The 8,876-nt window shown below is 43.5% G+C and overlaps 1 long non-coding RNA gene across 1 annotated transcript; it reads left to right on the top strand.

The window, feature by feature from the left end:
* Nucleotides 1–20: 20 nt before the first annotated feature.
* On the top strand, nucleotides 21–7,732 carry LOC311191816. Its single transcript, XR_014617306.1, has 3 exons — nucleotides 21–125; nucleotides 7,436–7,530; nucleotides 7,614–7,732. It is a non-coding gene; the product is annotated as an uncharacterized lncRNA (long non-coding RNA).
* The last annotated feature ends 1,144 nt before the right edge of the window (nucleotides 7,733–8,876 follow it).

Here is an 8,876-nt window from a genome sequence, read left to right as displayed (position 1 = left end):
TGAGACGGGGAAGCGGAGGTCGGAGCTGCAGGTGCCTCTCAGGAACCGTAACTTCCCGGAGAAGACAGCGAGGAGAAGCTCGGAGCGGCCTGTCGACAGGGTAACCCGTCGGGCGGGTAGCAGAGGTAAGGGAAGCAGACGGGCTCCCCGTTCCCCGTTTGCTGGCTTCAGCCGTGTGACACGCTGTCGGGCAATTTGGGGTTTTGTTTTGGTTTTTTTTTCCCCAAGCATTATCTTCTTTATTCTGGAGTGCGGTGTTGGTTTGTTAGCTCTCCTTTGGAGAGGGGAACAGTCACAAATGCAATATTCAGGGAGAAAAATAGGCTCCTGGCATTATCACAGGAAGGGTGCTAATTTTCTTCCTGGGAAGATAAAGGTTAGATACCAATGATCAGTCATAAAAACTAGTGTGATTAATACGTACTTTGTATTTCTCCCATTTGCATACATTCATCTCGAAAAAACAATACTGCCTGTGCCTCTAAAGCTAATTGTTCTTGGAGAATTGAAGCCAAAGCCATTGTCACTATGTACTAAAACATCTCTAACTTACTCTCAGTGCAAGACGCTTTTTACTGGTTTGTAAATCAAGAGGAAGTTGCTTTCAAAAAGGAGATGGAGAGATGTCTATTGAGTAGGTGAATAGCTGCAAAAGAATTCAGAGCACATATTTGCTAGATCCAGCCATTAGTGCTGGGATTTAAGCACGGACAACCTTGTTTCAGTCTTTATTTTCTTCCTGCTAGCTGGCAGGCACAGCCTAAGTCAAAACTTAGCAGCATCAGATTCTCTCTTCCTATTTCACTGTCATTGATTTCAATAGCACAAATCAATCCTTATTCCGATCTTAGTATGCAAAATAGTCTCCTCGGTTCGTGACATCCAGATAACTTCCTGGAAACAGTGATTCAAAATCCAAACTCTAATCTCTGTATTTTCTGTAGTTCTATTCCCTGTGGTCTTCTGCCCCCATCTTTAATTTAAAAAAACATTTATATATCTCCTAGTCTTAGAGGTTAACAGAAAATTTCCACTCATTAGCTCCAGAACAGAAGAGCATACATCCTATTCTTTTGCCAAAGTATATTCATATGAACGTATTTGCTGTCTTACGACAATGGCATCAGTAAAATGTAGCTAAGTAGGCAGGATTATTACGAGACCAACACAACAGAGCATAACAAAGTATCTGGGTCTGGGGTTTTTTTGTGATAAGCTCACTAGCACGGTCCACCATCCAAAGGAATTTGTTTCCATGCTATTACCACAGTGTAATTGCAGGTGGACACCTGTCTTTCTCACAGTTCTCACCTTCATTTCTTAGTATTGATAATACTTGTTTGTAGAAAGAGAATACTGTGAGAGCGAATTAGGAAATGTTTCCAGGATTCTTTTAAAATACAAAGACTACAACGATTATTTTCTTCAGCAAGTAAAACCAGCTACATATTGATTAATGCAGCTCGTGCTGTGACAGATTTTAGGTCCAAATTCTGAAAACAGGTAACCCAATTGCTAATGAATATAGTGACACCTTTGCAGACACTGATTTTGCATATTCCACATCGAAGTTGTTATCGAAGGCTTGGCTTAACCTTCCCAAAGCAAGATACTCCTGAATAGGCAGAATCACTCTTAAATGATTCATGTTGCTAGCAGGTATCATACTGTCTACAGTCCATGAAAAAATCAGCGCTCCTTCTCCAAGTAACCAAGAAATCAAGCAGTGCAGGACAGATACCTTTGCAAAGTTTAGTTGCCACTTTGCACCATTCAAAGAACACTAAGGGGCAGTAGACATCTTTTACCTGGTTGGTTAAGCAGGGTTTACAAGTACTTGGTGGCACTGATATGACAGCAGACTGGTTGACTGAGTCCAGTGTCTTCTGCTCAAATGTCATCACCTGCTTCTGGATGAGATTTCAGCAGGAATACAGGATAATTTACTAAATTTTATGAGTATTTTAATTTACATTTAATTTAATTTCTAGTAGAACTTCATAATTTGTTCCTATTTGTATCTTTCAATATCCTTACTGGGACAATGTTAGCATGTGTTTGTGCTCATTTTGTAGCAGTTGACAGCGCTGCAGGTTAGAAGAAAAGAGGGCTCCAATTCTAATTAGCAGATGGGGTTCATTGTTAGTTTCATTTATTTGCTATATTTCTGAAGCCTGAAATAAAAGCATGCTGTTTCCCTGCTTAGTTGGAGAAGCTAAGGATGCATTTGTAAACCATTGGTCACGAGTTCAGTTACAATATTAACTAAACAATTTTAAAATATATGTAATTTAAAGAACAGTGAACCTCCTAATTGAGTAATTAATAAACTTGCTTATCGGTCCTCCTCAGTGTCTGCAAAGAACACAAAGTGCATTTGCGGATCAACCTGGAATAACTAACTCTGAAAGATTTAACTTAAGATTTTGTTGTTGTTGCAATGGTTTTTAAAGAGCCCTATGTTATCATCTTCTCAATAGTAAAAATTATGTGGATTATGTGGCATTTCAATGCTTTTGTTTTCCCATTTGGCCTTGATTTTCTGATGTGCGAAGTGAACAGATTCACGGCTCCTGGAGGTCTGTCCACTGCCATTTCCCATTATCTGGTGGCACACTCATTCTCACCAGGCAAGTTCACTGACCTTTGCTGGGACCTTCCCTGAGTAGAGCTCTTTTTATCCCTGTAAGGCTTTTCATGTCACTTTCTAGCTGCTTGTCCCCCTGTGTCACAGACAAATGCACGCAGAAGTGCATGAGTCAGAAATTTTATAGCCCATTCATGAGCCTTGATTTATGTCAATGCTGTGCTCCTGCTGTCCTCCCAACTTCTCCAAAGGGATGCGAGGCTGGGAGTGCTCAAGGTTAGCAAACAGGGGCAGAAGGAGAGGTCAGCAATCTCTCATGGGTCAGATAGCTGCTGCAGAAAAAAACCTAGAGTAGCTGGCAGCTAAGACAGCTGCTAGTTAGGAAGAAAATGGCCAGAGAATTTGACGTTACATAATTAAGAGAGTGCCATAGCTCATGTTCCCTCTCCCTGCTTTTTGCTTCTGCGCATTGTGGGGGTTGGGCAACCACACTTTCCCAGTGAAGCCCTTGGGTATAGTAGCTGTCTTCTGTTCAGGCTCATTGAAGACACAATTAAATGCCTCTTTGTTTAGTGATAGCTGAAACAATGCAAAAATACCACCCAGGAGCTAGACCACATGCAAATGTGCACTGTTATGGCCTGGCCAGATGGTACAGGCACTTACTGAGATTCTCGTTCCAAATGCAACAGTTATGTAGGTTGTGGGTGTCTGTATGTGCATGTAAAAAACTGCAAAACCCTCACAAATGTACACAAAGATGACTGTCTCAAAGATGGACACAAACAGGTAAGCATCATGACCTTAAGAAATAAGAGTTAAAGAGAGCCTTTGCAGGAAACGGTATCCAGGAGAACAGACAAACCTGTGGTTAAAGCAAATATGACTTACTGTGGGCGGGGGGGGAGGTTGGGGGGGCGGGCAGTGTAATAAAAAAGACTTTATAAACATCCTTCATAAATGAACAGGGTTGCATTAAAGAAACACCTGTCTCCGTTTTTCCACTTCAAAGAAAAATGATGCAGGATTTCAAAGTCTGTCTTACTCTGCAAGTCAAAAGATCTTGCAATACACTGTAAGCCCCTGCCGCCCTCTTACTCCTCCCGCGGTGGAGATACAGGCTACACTACTGAAAGGCTCACTTTCTGCTGCCACGGTTCAGACTGGAGCAAGCTTATTCAAAGCCAATTGCAAGTGTGATTTCTTTAGTTGTGGTGGGAAGGAAGACCCTGCACATTCTTTTGTGTTGTTTGTTCAAGCCTCTTGCAGCGTATACATTAATATGGTGGATCAAAAATTCTTTTTATTTCCAGGTTTCAAAATCAAAGATCAGATTTCTAACCACAAACCACAATGATTCTAAATGTATTATATCGCTGATAGGAGTGATCTGCTCCATTTCCACTCAAATCTGTGAGATACAGGTATGCAGATGAATTAGAGTTTATATATGCACACCTCTCACTTTCATGCCACATGTTGCAGAGTGAACTAGATGCTCCTAACAACTACTTAAAGTCACACTGAAAACTGAAGTGTTCTGAAGCGTGCAAGGATTACTAAAGAAGATCCATTCAACATTTCTTCCTATGAACGTATCATTTCATCATGTCAGTGTATTATTTCTTCACTCAACATATTTCAGGCCCTCCTTTTTTTCCACTTAACTTCAAAAGGTGTGATCTTGTAGGTGTATCTATACCTCTTTGCCTTCTACCTTGATTTTCCTTTTAGTTTGAATATGATGTCACTTGCAAGGCGGCCAAATCACTTGTGAGGATCTTGCCTATGTGTGTCAGTGATTTAAAGAAGAGATTACAGTAGCTCATAATCCTCCCATTGCTATTATAAGTTCTAGGATAACTTCTGATGTCATTTTTAGAGGCTTTGTTCCTCTGTAACTCAATAAATCAAAGAAAAACATGAACCAAATCACAACGTGTGCTTACTTCCTATTTGCATAGGCCATGTCCTGAAGTCAGATGTACTGTATTTGCCTATCTTATTAAACACTGTTAGTAAGCATACCTGTTTTATGCTTCTTTTATGCTGTTGCCCCTGTCTAGCATAAGAAAAATGGAAATAGTCAAATGTTACATAACATCAGTATCATTTGGTGGTTAACTCAGTCACATTTCTTCTCAGCAAGATGACATTCAGAGATATAAAATGTAGGTCAGCACACTTGGTTCATTGAGAATAAAAGCACAAAGTTAAATGCAGAAGCAGCTGAAGATCAAATGATCGGAGAGGAAGAGGATTCTGGATGGATTATCTTTATTTATGTTAGGAGACTTAAAGGCAGGATTAAAAGAGGCAGTCAAAGAATGCACATGGTTGCCAGACAAGTAAAATGGAGCATCAGATCCATCTGGCAGCATGATAGGCAAATACAGAGGAAGGCTTATTAATTTTTGTATTTACATTAAATGGTTTGTAAAACATTACTAGGAACCAAATTTTATGACATACATAAAATGAAGATTATGTCACAGAGCAAAACCCACAATGTTTCTGCTTGTACTGGCATACTTTCTGAATGTAGACGTTCAATAGACAACGTTCTTATTTTGCCATCATAAATTAGTTTAACATTATACAGCATAGGGAGAAAAGTTTTCTTTCTTGATTTCTGTTTCATCACTGGGAAGATATGCCCCAGTTCTTTTACTGTAAAAACATGTTGGCATTTATTTTATAAAACTATTCTAAAAGGTTAAGAAGTTAATTGTATTTTGGTTGTGTTTTCCTTTAGGGACGTCAGGTGACAGATAAAATGTTACTTCATTGAACCCTTTTTAATAAAAGTTAAATCGTAACACTAAAATTAATTCCACAGCAGAAAATTTACTGTTGCAAATCATGAAGTCTAGAAGCAAAGGTATTTGCTTCAGTACCATAAATCCTTCCTGGTACTTCTTCTGCTGGCACTGTGTATCTTGCACCTCCAGAAGTATTCTTCCAGTAACAGTCTCACAGTCCCACAGCCCCTGTAGTTGTTACTGAGCCGATCTACGTTTTAGTCTGTGTTGGCCAGATTCCAGAATGACAGGAAGTTCACCCCCCCCTTAAAACCATTTTCTTTTTGGAAAAGCTGCTCTTTAAATCAAATCTAATTAACAAACTTACTAGAAATCAAATAGTATCTGCAATAGGTTAATGTGTAGAGGAGTACAAATAATTACTCACTTGTTCCATAATTAACCAACCCAATATTGGGTCTGGTTTACTAATAGTGAGACACCAAGGAGGGTCAAGTTGATTGGCAAGGGCAGAAAATACAGCAGAAGACTTTGTTGCTTGTATGTAGATCGTACAATTGTTACACCTAGATGCAATACAGAGATGGACATTTTAGACGTTTTCAGGGTCTTCTGCAAGGAGCAGCTTGATAGAAAGCCCACAAGAAGATAAACAGCTTTGGGCTTCACCCTGAGCAGCATTCAGGACCTGGTGTGAAATCTCATATTTGAGGAGCCATTCTGTGACAACTGCCTTAACAGGCTTTGATGCAATAGCATTGCAGGAGCAGCAATGGTGGTCAAAACACTCAGCAAATTGGTCCTCCGTTGCAAAAAGAGGAACTATGTAATAATAAGAGAGTTTGTTAAAAAGGAACTTTGAAAGTGCAGCTAAATTAAATGTTCAGAGGCCACAAGGAAGCTATTTTAAGCTGTGCGTTCTAGAAACTTAAGGTCTACATGCACTTGGATTACTATCCAAGTCTTAAGACTGGACAAAAGGGAGATAGCACAGGGAAATAATGGGCTAATGGTTGTTAGAAACGTGAAGCTTTCTTTAAGAAAAGGTGAAGCAATACAGGAATTGGAAAAAAAAAAAGGAAAAACCCCACATAATCTTGCAGATTAAATGTAAGAAAACAGTTAAATTGGGTCCCCCTGCAGAGGAAGCAAAGCTAGTAATTTTTCTTCAGTCCTTAGGAACACAAAGTCTTCCAGAAGTCTGCTGGACTGAATGATGACTATGGTATTAGCAGGAATACACAAAGAAAACAAAGCCGTTGCAGAGAACTTAATAGACTATTTGAGCCAGTGTTCACCAGTGGATATCCTGAAAATGGAAGGGATTTTGAAGAGAGAATGGATGAAACTGATAGAATGAACAGTGAGAAACCACCGGGACCAGATGGGAATTGATAACAGGTGTATGTGACTACAGTTTTAAGAGTGTGCTGATATCTGGTATCTGTCAAATGGGGTATAAGCATTTAAAAGGAATTCCATAGAAGCCAGGGTGCCTGATGGGCTGGGACAGGAAGTCTGCTCTCTCTCCCCTTGCAAAGCAGTAGAAACAATGGTGGGCAACAGAACTAGTGCACACCTCACTAAATATGATCTACTTGGAAGAGTCAACATGACTTTTGTAGCAGGAAGTTCTGCTTTATGAATGTCCTGATTCCCTGAAGAGTCAACCTACATGCAGACACAAGAGGCTTATAAATAGCATTTCCAAGGGGTAACTTATCTGCTTGGAGCAGATAAGGGAATGCATACCTGTCTGAAGCATTCCAAATATTTATTTCCAACTGCACGTTTCTCCTCCCCTAACAGCTGTTTCTCTCTCTCACCTGTTCCCCAGGCCTTCCTTAGATACCTTAAGACTCAGTGCTGAGTAAGGGGCATCTCAAGTCCTCTGTCAACTCCCTCAACTTCATCTGTTCTCAGGAATGTACCTTACTACTTCCTGACAGTCGGGAGATGAGCAGTACTGCCCTGACTCTGGAAAACAATTTCAAGGGAGAGAGCTTTAAAGGGTAGATTTCTAAGGGAACTGAAACATTTTAATCACCATAATGACAAACTCCTCATGCAATGCTTCTGTTTCCAGGTCACCCTGAATAGGGGTTATGGCATGAACGTGCAGAAATAAACCTAGTCTCAAAGCCTGAAAATAACCCTCCTTGCCAGCGAACTCCTTAGCAGGTAAAGCAGAATGTGTGTGTGCAGATCCCCTACCAGACTCCCTGGCACATTTCAGAAGGAAAATGAAATGCCTCTCTCAGCAGGCTGCAGCCTTTTCTCATGGAAAGAGAGAGACATTGCCAGCCAAGGGAAGAAGACACATCTGTGCAGCAGTTCATGTGCAGGCACGACAGCAAGTAAACCCCAAAATGTTCCATGGCCCACCAAGCAATAAACATTTGGCTAGAGGACAGCATGCCCACGTGAGCCTCGCAGCGCCTCAAACTGCCAGACAGGCTGAGGAATACAGCGTCCCACGTGCTCTGGCGCGTGGGAGCTGCCCTTCAGAGAGGCAGTGCCCGTGTGACACTCGTACACACGTGTCCCTAGAGCCAGGTACAATTCTTGACACTGAATGACTGGGGAGACCCAGTTTTGTGCCAGACAGATGTGTCTGACAGTTGTGAATTTCTGTGCCTCGCTTTCCAACGAGTGAAGCAGCTGGTAGCGCTGTGTGCCCGTGCCTGTGCCTGCCCAGCCTGCACACCCTGGCTGCACTGCATTTCTGTGCCGGGAAGAGGTCTGCTGGAGTACTACTGCCTTCTGCTCCCTGTGGTCCAAGAAGAAATCAGGGTCCATGAGCCAGAAGGGATCAGCAGCACACTTTGACCAAGCCCCTGCTTTAGATCATGGGACCAGGTGTCCAGAGCTTGGCAATTTCCTTGTAACGTTCCAAGCTTCAGCACCCTCGATTGCAAACCTGCCTAGTCCTTCACTGGCCAGAGAGCACTTCTCCCTTCTCATCTCCCACACACTTCAAACAAGCTCTGACAGGCTTGGGAAGTCAGACGTGGTGGCTGAGGCCAGGGCGGCTTTCCGCATGTGCACGCTGCCACAAGAGAATGAAGGTCTTAGATGGGCTGGGTCTACCTCTGCTGACAGATACCCGTTCGAATCCGCGCTCGGGCGCCCGCAGTTTTCCCCGGGGGAACAGCCGCCCCCATCCCTCACGGCCCAACCGAGCGGGCGCGGTGCTCGGGGCAGCGCCAGGGCTACACACCGGCGCGTGCGGCCGAGCCCCGCCCCGCCCCGCCTCGCTCGCACAAGCCCCCACGCGGCGCACGCCGCACTTTCCCGCCGCGGCCGCTAGGGGTCCCCGCCCCCCGCCCTGCCCGCCCCTTCCTGCTCACGTGACGGCTCCCGGCCTCCCCCGCGCCCGGCGACTACAGCTCCCGGCATGCGCCGCGCCCTGCCTGGGGCCCCGCCGGCCGGCGCCTCCCCTCCCCCGCCCCAAACGGCCGCCGGGCCCACGTGACCGCCGCGCGGCCAACCGGGTTTGAACCTGGATGTTCCGTCCGCCCCTTCCC

Source organism: Gallinula chloropus (genome assembly GCF_964237585.1).
Source record: "Gallinula chloropus genome assembly, chromosome: 4".
Lineage (NCBI taxonomy): Eukaryota > Metazoa > Chordata > Aves > Gruiformes > Rallidae > Gallinula > Gallinula chloropus.
Note: the sequence above shows the minus strand (reverse complement) of the source record. Positions and strands in the feature narration are given on the sequence as shown.